The 13,036-nt window shown below is 44.3% G+C and overlaps 1 pseudogene; it reads left to right on the forward strand.

Moving 5' to 3' along the window:
* The first annotated feature begins 1,504 nt into the window (after positions 1-1,504).
* Positions 1,505-4,890, forward strand: LOC128099692 (protein SET-like; annotated as a pseudogene).
* Positions 4,891-13,036: the final 8,146 nt, after the last annotated feature.

A 13,036-nucleotide genomic window follows, 5' to 3' on the forward strand; every position in this document is an offset into this window, starting at 1 on the left:
ACTAGATGTAAAGCAAAGGATAACCAGACTGCAACCCACAGCTCCAGGCAGGCTAGCTAGCAGGGAGGACCCTAGGAAGGACGCATGGGTCGCCCAGCGAAGGAGAAATAGATGAGATCTACATGAGCTAACTGGGGGTGAGGCGGGGTAATGGAGGGCAAAGGATGGGGGATGAGAACACAGGGGAACAGGAGGTTCGAGCTGGAACAGGGACAGAGTGGGAGAGCAAGGAAAGAGATACCATGATAAATGAAGACGTCATGGGAATAGGGAGAAGCAGGGTGCTAGGGAAGTTTCCAGGAATCCACGAGGATGACCCCACCTTAGACGACTGGCAATAATCTTGTACTTCTTTCTAATCTTTCTTCTATTACCCAAGTGCTAGGAATATAGTGTGTTTCACCACACCTACCGCAATTATGTTTTTATATACATTAGCAATGAACAATTCAAAATCGAACATGTACATGCCATCTACAAGGAAGGAAAGAGAGAGACTGGGAAGGGCGGGAAGGAGGAAAACGCAGCCACATGCGCATATGCTTCTGAAGTTTACTGGAACTGATCGCCCTGGAGGTGAGAAAGGCAGGCTTTGGCTGAGTTTGGAGACAAGCAGGGCTGGGCGTAATGGTGCATGCCTTAAATCCCAGAACTCCATAGCCAGAGTCAGGCAAGTTCCAGGACAGCCAGGTCTAAGGAGTGAGAACCTGTCTTTTTAAAAAAAGACAAGCAGGAAGCAGCTGCGGAAAACAAACACATAAAGGTTTGATCTAGTCAATTTCAGGGAAACATCTGGGAAACATCTGGTCATAAGAAATAGAGCAGAAAGGGACACAGTGTGAAGCCTTGGCCTGAGTTATTGGTTGAACTGTATTGCAGAAGAGGACAGTCTGGTTGGGGGTGTTGATGGAGCCCTATGAGAGATGCCCAGTGGCTAGACCACACTCCATTGGGCTCAATATACAACAGCTGGATGTAACGGAAATAACTGAGCAGTCAAAAAATTGAGATACCTAGTGTCCAGACACAGCCCAGTCCCAGGTGAAGCCACAGGAACCCTGAACATCACATCTGACATGAGCATTAGCAACGGCCACGTCTCCTGGTCATGTGTTTTATGTTCCAGATGTGCCCACCCTTCACAGCCCATTACAGTTTAGACAGCATTTCTGATGCCCTATGCTCTCCTCCAGGCTGTGTGGATTCCAGTCTTTTCCTTTCCACACTTGAGACCTCCTGCTCTTTGAAGAACTTAACCGGTCTGTGGTAAAGTCACCCCAAATCCAATGCTCTTTTGGTCATCTCCACAAGAAGCAGGCCAGCTCCTATGGGTTAGGGAAGCTCAGTCTGAACTCAAAAGCCTCCTGCCTCAGCCTCCTGAGTGCGGGGGTTAAAGATGCCTGTCTGCTGCTGGTTTTGAAGCTCCTGGTTAACACGCGCGCGCGCACACACACACACACCCATGCACATCGGGCCTCTGGTTCCTGGCCTCTTCCCTCATGCCATGGCCCCGAAACAGCAATCTGCGCTCCTGCCTCAGCCCAAGAAACCCAAATTGGCTCCTGCCCCAAACTGGAGAACAAGTTGGCCTCCGCCAGCCTGCCGAAGGAAGGAAAGGAGCAGAAGGAGCAATTGAACACATCGATGGAGTACAACATGAAACAGACAGACTTGATGAACAAGCCAGTGAGGACATTTTTGAAAGTTGAACAAAAATATAACAAACTCCGCCAACCATTTTTTTCAGAAGAGGTCAGAATTGATCGCCAAAATCCCAAAATTTTGAGTAACAACATTTGTCAACCGTCCACATGTGTCTGCACTGCTTGGGGAGGAAGATGAAGAGGCCCTACTTCACTTGGCCAGAGTCAAAGTGACAGAATTTGAAGACATTAAATCCGGTTACAGAATAGATTCTTATTTCGATGGAAATCCTTACTTTGAAAATAAAGTTCTCTCCAAAGAATTCCATCTGAATGAGAGTGGTGACCCATCTTCAAAGCCCACTGAAATCAAACGGAAATCTGGAAAGGATCTGACTAAATGCTCAAGTCAAATGCAGAATAAGGCCAGCAGGAAGAGGCAGCTGAAGAGCCGGAGAGCTGCTTTACCAGGTGACTGACCGTTCTGGTGCGGGTGCGGGTGCAGCTGAGTTAGGAGAGGCCCCCCTTGCAGTCCTGTTTGGTTTCTGAGATGGATGACGAAGAAGGAGAGGCAGAAGATGATGATGGTGATGGTGAAGAAGAGGAAGTCTTGGAAGATATTGATGAGGAAGGGGATGAAGATGAAGGTGAAGGAGATGAAGATGAAGGTGAAGGGGAGGAAGATGAAGGTGAAGGGGAGGAAGGAGAGGAGGATGCAGGCCAGGATGACCAACACAGAAGACTGATGGAGTCCAACCCTGTTTTTTATTTTCTTTTTCTTTTTGAATTTTCGCCAGTCCCTGGGAGCAGGTTGCGGTCATATCCCTCCCCTCCCCAACCCCTCTTGTGCTCAGTCACCCTGGTTTTGAGGTCCCTCTTCTCAACACCATGGTTCTCAACCTATTTAGGAGGAAACACCTTGAGCAAAATGCAACAGGATCTCCATTACCCACACAAATTACTATTCAACTTATTAAGTTTATTCCAGAGGCACAACTAGGAAAAATACGTAGAATGCCCCACCCCCAGCTGAGGTTTTAGATCTCAAAGGTGCCTTTGAACTCACTGTGTCATTGAGCATAACCTTGAATTCCTGATCCTTCCATCTCTTCCTCTTAAGGGATGAGCTTGGAGGTGCACGCTACAGCACCTAGCTAAACTGTGTATTAGCCCTGAGGTACCTTGTATGGATACAAGCCAGTTTCAGGAGAGAAATAACTGAATTGAGAAAAAAAAAAAATCACGATTTCAAATCAATTAGAAGTGCTATATTGTTGCATCCACCTGTAATCCCAGCACCTGGGAGACAGAGGCAGAAGGATAATTCCAAACCTGAGGCCACCCCAGGCTATATGGAGGGACTCCAATGCATGCACACACATACCCTGCCCCCTCCAGCAGACATCAACAAAAATTCCATTAGAAAAGAGAGGACATCTTTTTCTTTCTTTTTTGTGTGTGTGTGTGTGTGGGGGATTCAAGACAGGGTTTCTCTGTGTAGTTTTGCACCTTTCCTGGAACTCACTCCGTAGTCCAGGCTGGCCTCAAACTCGAAAAGATCCACCTGCCTCTGCTTCCCGAGTGCTGGGATTAAAGGCGTGTGCCACCACCGCCCGGCTGAGAGGACATTCTTTTCAATGGAAAACACCAAAACAAAGGCAAAATGTAAAATAAACTTCAGTTACAGGTGTGGATGGTTTGATGTCCCTGATTCTCCGCCCCAGTTCTAAAATTGCACCCATTTGAACAAAAACTAAACTCTCAGACCTCTGAGGTACAGATTTCTGAGTCATAAAACCCTCTGGGCTCTTTGAAAACATCTGTTGAGATACCTTTTAGGGGTTTATTGGTGTATTAGATTCAAACCTCCTTTTGCATTTTGAAAGCTCACATAACGTTTATTTTTAGCCAGCTCCGACTCTAAGTGTCATCCACGGCTCTGCTGCCCTAAGAGAGAATTCCGTGGCCACTCTAGTATGTGTTAACAGACAGTGACATCATTTTGAAGCAGGAAATGGCTCTCGGGTTACCATCAAATTGACCTAAGCTTCAGAAGGATTACAGGACAGACCTCTGCTATGTGTGGGGATGCCATTCCAGCGAAATCAAAGGTAACTGTGAGGTCTGGCAGGCGCTTGTCATCAGGTAAGAGAAGGAGTTGCTCTGACAGAGCCTTGAGTCAGGATGACATTCTCCAAGCTTTATTTTCATTTCAGGTTAAAGGTCAGACAGCAAAGCTCTTCCCAGTGGTCTTTATTTATGCTTCTCAGAGTTGGGATAGGGAAACGTCTTGAGGAAGAGGGATGGCTCAGGTGAGTGCTCCGTCTCCCAGCCCAGGTGATGACAGACAGAAGGCCTTGTGAAAGCCCAGCTTTCTATAAATGTGCGTGATTGTTCGTTCACAGGCACACCAAAATTCACCCTCTTCATTACTTCCCCTGCCGAGAGGTGTGTGTTTCCCGTCCCCCCTCACTCCCCTCTGAAGGACAGGTGAGGAGGTTCTGGCGTCCCTAACTGGCCAGCTTGGTGAGGCGACTGGGCAGCGGTTCCCAGAAAGTCTTACCTGATAACAGATGGGTTAGTAGTCATCTATACTTGTGCCAAAAGATGGTGTTTACTTATTCTGATGACTGGGAAGGAAGTGAGGTCAGCAGCTTAAACAGCAAATCATAATGTCAAATGAGCGGTGGGGACATTTGTGGACAGTGACCTGACCGTATAATCCATGGGCCACCACTACTTTCTCCTTCTCTTCCTCCTCCTCCTCCTCCTCCTCCTCCTCTTCCTCCTCCTCCTCCTCCTTTTTCGAGACAAGATTTCCCTGTGTAGTCCTGGCTATCCTGGAACTCGCTCTGTAGACCAGGCTGGCCTCGAACTCACAGAGATCCACCTGCTTCTGCCTCCTGAGTGCTGGGGTTAAAGGTATGCGCCGCCACCCAGCCCCACAACTCTCTGAAAAAAAGTGTCTCTCCTGGCTTAGGAAGAATTATTTTAGAAATTGTCACTCTGGTCCCCTCATCTTAATCCTTTGTCGCTTGGGAACAGCAGAGAAAGCGCCGTGACAAAGGGTGGGGCCCATGTCTGTCCCTCATGTATTTGCAGAATCCGAAACGTCATCCCCATTCTTCCTTCAAGTCTTGTTGGCAAGATCAAATCAAGTGCCTGGTTAGAGCGTCCCATCTTCTCCCTCCGCTACAGAAAGCCTGTGATCCGCTCCCCTACGACCAGTGCGATCCGTAGTTTATAGAAACAGCTGAAGGAGAGCTGAGTGCAACCTTCAGTGACACCATTGATTACAGTTCCCTCCAAGGAGAAACGTGAAATTAAAAATCCCCAGTGAAGTCGTTAAGGGCACTTGCTGTTCTTCCAGGGGACTGCAGTTCGGTTCTCAGCACACATCTGGTGGCTTACAACTGCCTGTGACTCCAGCTCCTGGGGAAATCCAATACCCTCTTCTGGTTTCTGCAGGCACACACATACACACACTCGCGCATAAACACACAAACACATGCACTCATGCACACAGATTTTTTTTAAAAAAGCAACAAAAAACTCAGGGCTGGAGAGACGGCTTCACAGGCAGTAGTAGATCCTGCCTTCTCAAGCTGGACGACCTCAGTTCAACCCTGGATCCCACAGAGTAGAGCAAAGAGATTGGACTCTCATAAACTGTCTTCTGAATTACATGTGCATGCGCGCGCACACGCGCGAGTGCACGCGCACACACACACACACACACACACACACACACACACACACACACACCATCATACAGAGCAAAGATGGTGAGAAATTATACTTAAGCAATACTCAGTAGGGACAGCTTCACACACACACACACACACATCACCCAAGGCTGCAGTTGCCAGCCTCAGCCCCCTCGGTCTCTTCCTCAATCTTGAAAATATTCTTTTTTCAGATCTAACACGTTTTTGAGCTGAGTGTGGTGTCTCACACCTGTAATCCCAGCACAATGGAGACCAAGGCAGGGAGACTGCTGAGAGTTCAAGGTTAGCCACAGCCATATAATAAAATTCCATCTCAAACAGCCGATGAAACAAGTGAACAAAGCTAGCACTTTGACCAGACAAGATTTGAAATGCAAAGGGACATTTCAGTGTTCTGGTTTGTTCGTTGTCATGGTGGGAATCAAATTGCTAGGTTAGGGATCTGCCGCCGAGCTACACCTCTAGCTCAGGAGATGCATTTTCACACAATTAGCAGGCAATATTTTGCCTATTTTGAGTCAGTTGCCACTAATATGTTCTTCCTTGGTATTCAAACAGTACAAAATATCGCTGATACAAGTAACATGTCATGTCTTATTTTCTGGTCCCTGTCCTCTAAATTCTCTCTGTAAAGAATTTCGACAATACAGACAGGCTAATGTCAAGCAATGAAACCTAGCAGATGTGCATGTGGGCAAAGTTGTCTTCCCTCTCCTCCTCCTTCAAGCACCGGTCACAATAGGACCAGAACCGCTCACTTCTCTTCCTTCCTTCCACCTTCTGAGGAGCTGAGATCATTCTTTTTAATTACTATTTTGGTTAGACAGAAGGCATGAGTTTCACTGTGATATTTTCTTATACACACACACACACACACACACATGCTCACTGTGACATTTTCATAGGCACACACACACACACACACATACACACACACGTTCTTTTTTTACCCAAAACACACTCCCATGTCCCATCTCCCCTCTTGCTGATCCCCTTTCTACTCCCCATAGTGCCCTCCTCTATTTTCATAATGTCTATATTTCATGACTCTCTTGTTCTTTGCACGCCTTCTTGTATTTCCCTTTCTACTTTCATCACAGAGACAGACAGACAGACAGACCACACACACACACACACACACACACACACACACACACACACACACACACACACACTTGAATCTAGTATTTATTTCTCTTCATTCTTCTATATTTATGATCTGTGTCTTATGGGCGATCGAAACAGGACTTGTTAAAACCAGGTATGGTGGCACACCCGTGGTCATTCAGGAAGCTGAGGCAGGAGGATTGCTATATGTTTGAGGGAGGCCTTTATTACATAATGAATTCTAAGCCAGCCTTGTCTCAAAAGTGAACAACAATAACATACATTTAATTTCCAGGTCTATCTATTTTATAAAAATTAAAATTAGGTAATGATTTAAAAACATTGTTTTTGCCAGGTGATGTTGGTGCATGTCTTTAATCCCAGCACTCTGGAGGCAGAGGCAAGAGGATCTCTGTGAGTTCGATGCCAGCCCGGTCTATAAAGGGAGTTTCAAGACAGCCAGAGCTGTTACACAGAGAAACCCGGTCTCGAAAAACCAACTAACCAAATAAACAAACCAAAAAAATACTGTTTTCAGGGGCTAGAAAGATGGCCCAGAGGTTGAGAGCTGCTGGCTGCTCTTGAAGAGGACCTGGTTTTGATTCCCAGCACCCATATGGTGGCTCACAGCTGTCTGTAACTCCAGTTCCAGGGAATCTGATGGCCTCTTCTGACCTCCACAGGGACCAAGTACACATATATCAAACAGACATACATGCAAGCAAAACATTTATACGATAAAAATAAATTTTAAAAACATTTAAAAGCTATTGCTTGCTAAATGCTCAGTACTTTCCAGGCCTCGCCACATTTCCTGTCATGTCTTTAAGCACCTTGGCTCTTGCTTTCAACATTAAATTGTTTTATTGTTTTAAATCATGTGTATGAGTGTATATCTGTATGGGTACGTGCACATGAGTACCAGTGCCTGCAGAGGCCAGAGGCCTCAGATCCCCTAGAGCTGGATTTACAGACAGTTATGATCTGCCTGATATGGATGCTGGGAACCAGAGTCTAGTACCCTGTAAGAGCAACACACACCCTTACCTACTGAGCCATCTCTCCAGCTCCTGTTACAGCTTTTACGGTTTTTAAATTTCTCTGTTTTTAATTTCTCTGTTTTCCTTTTGTTTCTGTACCAGCATTCCCAGCCCTCTGCTGCTCATCTGTCCTGTGAGTAGCTAGTGGTGCTCATCCTGATACTTGAACTCTTTCAGAGAACAGAAGCCAAAGGTCTGAGAGGTTTTGGTTCAGGTACCCTTTGCTTCAGAGTCACAGATTTACTTAGCATCTCAAGATGAGCTCAAGCCATTTTTATCTTCCAACTTTGTAGTTGAGATAAGAGTTCGTTTTTTTTTTTTTTAGCTGGGTGTGGCGTCACATGCCTTTGAACCCAGCACAGAGGCAGGTGGATCTCTGTGAGTTTGAGGCCAGCCTGGTCTACAGTGTGTTCTAGGACAGCCAGGGCTATGTAGAAAGACACTGCCTCAAAGAAAGAAAGAAAGAGAGAGAGAGAGAGAGAGAGAGAGAGAGAGAGAGAGAGAGAGAGAAAGAAAGAAAGAAAGAAGAGAAAAGAAAGAGTTCCTTTCTATCCCAGATCTCATCCTACCTCTCCTTTCCATCATTTCTTCCCCTTGTTTTTCTCCCCCTTTCTTCCTCCCTTCCCAGACCCCTCACATTCTCCCCTTCTTTCTCCCCCCCCCTTCTAAAATATAGATTGATGCATTTGTACGAAGTCCTCTGTCATTATTTCCACACCTGCCCTGTAGCATGGCTCTTGCATCTCCCCCCCCCCCCCCCATCTGTGGAGTTATGCAGACACATACCTATTGCTCATGGCTTTTCACCCAGGTCATTTGAAAACAATATTTTTTATTGATTCTGGTACCTTGCTCACACATCGACAACTTGCAAACAATTGCTTTATGATGTGTGTGTGTCTCTAAAGTAACATCCCCTTTTATTTATAAAGTTTTAAATGGGTGATTATGCTCCCAAACCCAGCAGTGTCTGAGTCACTGGGTGCTGGTGGGAGACTTGAATGGTTTCCTGTCCTAGGGGGTTAGCTCAGCAGGAGACCTGCAGTTCCATGTTCTTGGCTCTAGCTTCACTCCGCAGCTCTGGAACCAAAAGAAAGAAATGGAAGACCCTAAAAGCAAATTTTCTCTCCTGGGTGGGTCTAGGGAATCAGCATTTTAATCCTCTTCCTGATTTCACCAAGGGACCCTGAAGCACTGGTTGGCAAATTAATAAACCCTGGCTAGGAGGAATCAACCAAATTAAGTCTAGAGTTAGGAAGAACAATAAAATTACGTTTGTCATCAACTTCTTCATTATCATTACCATGGACATCATTATCATGAGAAAACATGTATGAGGTGCCTTTTAAATGAAAGGCAGTCACCAGTCTCAAAAAATAGAAGCAAAGCAAAGAACTATAGGAGTATATTGCCATGATACATATACATTGTATATATGCATTCTATTGTGTATATGTGTGTGTGCATATGTGTATATACTGCATCATGTAGTCAGACCTTACAGAAAAATCTACTCACTGCATCATATTCTATAATAGTATATACACCCATGTATACATATATGTATATTTGAACTTTATACAAAGATATATATATGACAGAGGCCAGGAAACTGATGAAGTCACTGTTAATTTAAAATCAGCTAATTTGACTGTATGTGAGAGACACAGGCTGAATGAGGACCATGGTGACATCTGCCAATTCATGCATCCAGAGATGGTAAGGGTTTCTGAACACTTTGATTTATTTATGGCAAACCAAAATGGAGTTTGAGAAGGTTGGGAAAACCCAGAGTGCATGGTTCTTGATGGTTTAATATGAGAATGGAAGCTCTTCATTCAGGCTGGTACATCTGAGCACAAATATTCACTGTTGTGTACCCAAAGACTTCTTGGCTACAGAAATCAGACAGTCATGACGAGTCCAGAAATCTACCGATATTGTCAGATATGTTAAAAAATGGGTGAATTCTTTTTTTCCCAATTGTTTGAAATGTTGGCAAGTGACTATTTCGTATTAGTGTTCTAGGTCTTTTCCTTTCTTTCTTTTTTAATTTATTTATTTTATATGTATAAATGTTTTGCCTGCATGCATGTCTGTATGCCACATGCACATAGAAGTCAGAAGAAAAAGAGGAGTTACAGATGGTTGTGAGCCATCATGCAGCTGCTAAAAATTGACCTCAGGTCCTCTGTAAGTCAGTGCTCTCAACCCTTGAACCATCTCTCCAACCAAGGCCAGTCTTTGTTATGTAAATTCTAGGGACTGAACTCAAGGCTTCCAGTATGCTAGGCTGGATGAGCACATGCTAATACACTATATTCCCAGCCCCAAACTTTTTTTTAGCGGAAGACTTATCTCTTTAGCGGAAAAAGTCTGAGATCACATGCCTGAGTAAAGATTTGCAAATTAGCATCAGCCTGACTTTAGATAACTTTTACTCATTTGAAAGTCTAAATAGTGGACCAGTTTACATCAGTTCACCCAGGTATGACAACGTGACCTTCAGCATTGGAAGGCTGGGTACAGGATAGTCTGGGCTTCCTGGGTCTCTTGGTTCCCCACGTATGACTTTCTCTTTTGATACTCTTCGGATGTAGGCATCCAAGGTTCATCCAGGGCCACAGCCTAGGCTTATTCTAAATTTTGTTTGTTTTGGGTACACCACCACATGAAATACTTGCCCATCATTCAAAAGCTTGCTCTCCCAGCTGTCCACTCTACTTCCCATTACCAGTCATAAATATTTGGTAAAGCCATAAATATTTGGTGAGCCAAAGAATGACCCCTCCAGCCAGGACAATTGGGCATGCTTGCAATCCTAGCACTCACAAGTCTGAGAGAACTGGACTGTGGGAAGTTTGGGCCAGTTTGAGCTATACTGTCGGGGGTCCGGGAGGGTTCAACCTCAGTGAGCATCTCGTTTACTTGATGAAGTGAGATGAGTGTGATGACTACAGAATGCCAGCTAAACAGCCAGGTAGGAGATAGGGCTAGAGTGCCTGGTTTCCAGTTTTTAAAAATCACATTTATTTATTTTAGTCACTCTGTCTGCCTGCCTGCCTGCCTGTCTGTCTGTCTGTCTCTGTCTCTCTCTCTCTGTTTACAATTTGAGGGGGTCAGTTCTTCCCTTCCACTGTCATAAAGCTTGGTGGCAAGCACCCTTACCCACTGAGCCCATGGTTTCCACTCATGAGTGTTTCTGTAAACATCAATGCTACGTAAAATGCAGCGTTGGTCTACGCTGGCTGATGTGTTTAGTGGTCTACGATGGCTGATGTGTTTAGTGAAGAGCACCAAGGCCATTTTCAGTGCATGTGATCCTTTCCTCCTCTGGAAGTAGGTGGCGAGGCCAGCACACCAATGTGCTGTGTTCCTGTGATAACTGCAGATTGATGGAAATAATAACTACATCCCATAAGACTCTGCTCAAAATGACAACATCCCGTCAGAATGTCAGCGAATAGCAGTGGAAGCCTGTGAGTTAATTATTCCTATAATTTCCCCCAAACACCACAGCTTATATTTATGCAACAATTAATTGTCTTGATTATATCCTATTGTGGAAGGGTGACTGGACAAAACATTATTACAGGGGTCTTGTATTGTAGTTGTTTTTTTGTTTTTTGGTTTTGTTTTGTTTTTTTTGTTTTTCGAGACAGGGTTTCTCTGTGTAGCTTTTGCGCCTTTTCCTGGAGCTCTCTCTGTAGACCAGATTGGCCTCGAACTCACAGAGATTCGCCTGCCTCTGTCTCCCGAGTGCTGGGATTAAAGGCATGTGCTACCACCGCCCGGCTTGTGTTGTAGTTGTGTGTGTGTATGTGTGTGTGTGTGTATATATATATATTATATAGGGTCTCACAATGCAGCACTCAGGCCTCAAATTCTGGATCCTCCTTCCTCAGCCTCCCCGGTGGGAACTTTAGTTTCAGTACTCTTCTTGCTCTGATTATTATTTATTTGTTTTGTTTGTTTGTGGGCTTTTTTTTTTTTTTTAACATTCTCAAACTGTAGCCCAGGCTTATGGCAATCCACCTGCCTCAGCTTCCTCCATTTTAAACATAGAGATGCTTTAAAAAAATTAATTTTGACAGGGAATAACCCAGGCTGTGACTAGTACTAGCTTTATGTTTATAGAACCAAACTGTGATCAAAGGCTTGGTATGGGTATGTATGGTACACATGCCTGTAACTCCAGCACTTGGGCGGTAGAGGCGGGAGGGTCTGCCCCTAAAAGGCTGTCCTCAGTTACACAGAGAGTTCAAAGCCAACCTAGACTACGTGAAATGAATCTCTCAAAATAAAATGAAATGAAATAAAGAAAATCGATAGAAAAGCGTGACTTTTTATTATTATTATTATTATTTAGCAAAGGATGCTGTCTAGTCACACGGGGAGGTGCTGTAACAGCAACCAAAGATCGGTAGGTGGCTCTGCTCCTTTCAAATAAAACTCAGGTTTGCGAAAGACAGCAGGAACACAGCCCACTGGGTAAATCCTTTCATCAAAACAATAAACAATACTCTGCAACGATGGCCTCTTGTTTAGAACAGTTTGGAGGCCTGAAAATTAAACCCAGAAGAAACATGGCAAACTGTGTGTGGGTAATCAGTTTGCTAAAAGATCGGGGAAAGTATTGTATTCTGAAGAATATCAGTTACTAAAGGGAAGATGCATTCAACGTTTCGTAACTAACTGCCATTTAGAATGAAAGAAAAGTTAGTGCTGAAACCTTTTGAACACTCATTTATCCGAAGCTAATGCTTTTGGTCACTTTACATAAACGTTAGATATTTAAAGTTTGTGTGGGGGGGGAGAAAAAAGCTTGCCTCTAAGTTTTCAACTTTTACTTGGACCCTGTCATCTTAGCTTTACACTTAAGAAAAAAACAGCCAGCAGGGCATAATGACATTAAAATTGCTTTCCCACCTAGTTCATAGTTTTCAACTTTGTTAGCATCCCAGGAGAAATCTGCCCAACACCAAAGAACTTTATTTCAAACCCATTAGAAAGACGGGAAGCCGGTTTTTGTTTTTATCTAAATAAAGAGCAATGTATTTTAAGCTAAAATACAGTTAAAGAGTCATAATTTCTTTTTTGTTCTAGACTCTTCCAAGAACGTCAAAGACGCAGGCAGATGTTTTATAGTTGCAGGGGTTCCTTCAGAGAAGATGACCATTTACGTTTGAAGTGAGATACACATTTTAGGCACTCAAGTTTGCTAAATAGTTTCCATTTTAATTTTAAACATTACATTATTTATTTACTCATTTATGGGAACGGGGAGCGGGTGTCACGGCGGCGCACTTGTGAAAATCAGAAAACAGCTTTCCTGCGTCGTTTTCTCGTTCCACTCCAGGGATCGAACTCAGGGCTTTCCGTTTGGCGGTGAGCGCCTTTACCTGTTGAGTCGCCTCAAACCACGGACCTTTTTTTTTTTTTTTTTTTAAGAGGTGAAATGTTTAAAGTACAAAACTGACACTATCATGAATAAATGCTGGGGCGGGGGTTCTGAAGT

The sequence above is a fragment of the Peromyscus californicus genome, unplaced genomic scaffold, assembly GCF_007827085.1.
Source record: "Peromyscus californicus insignis strain IS unplaced genomic scaffold, ASM782708v3 Scaffold_6__1_contigs__length_162567912, whole genome shotgun sequence".
Lineage (NCBI taxonomy): Eukaryota > Metazoa > Chordata > Mammalia > Rodentia > Cricetidae > Peromyscus > Peromyscus californicus.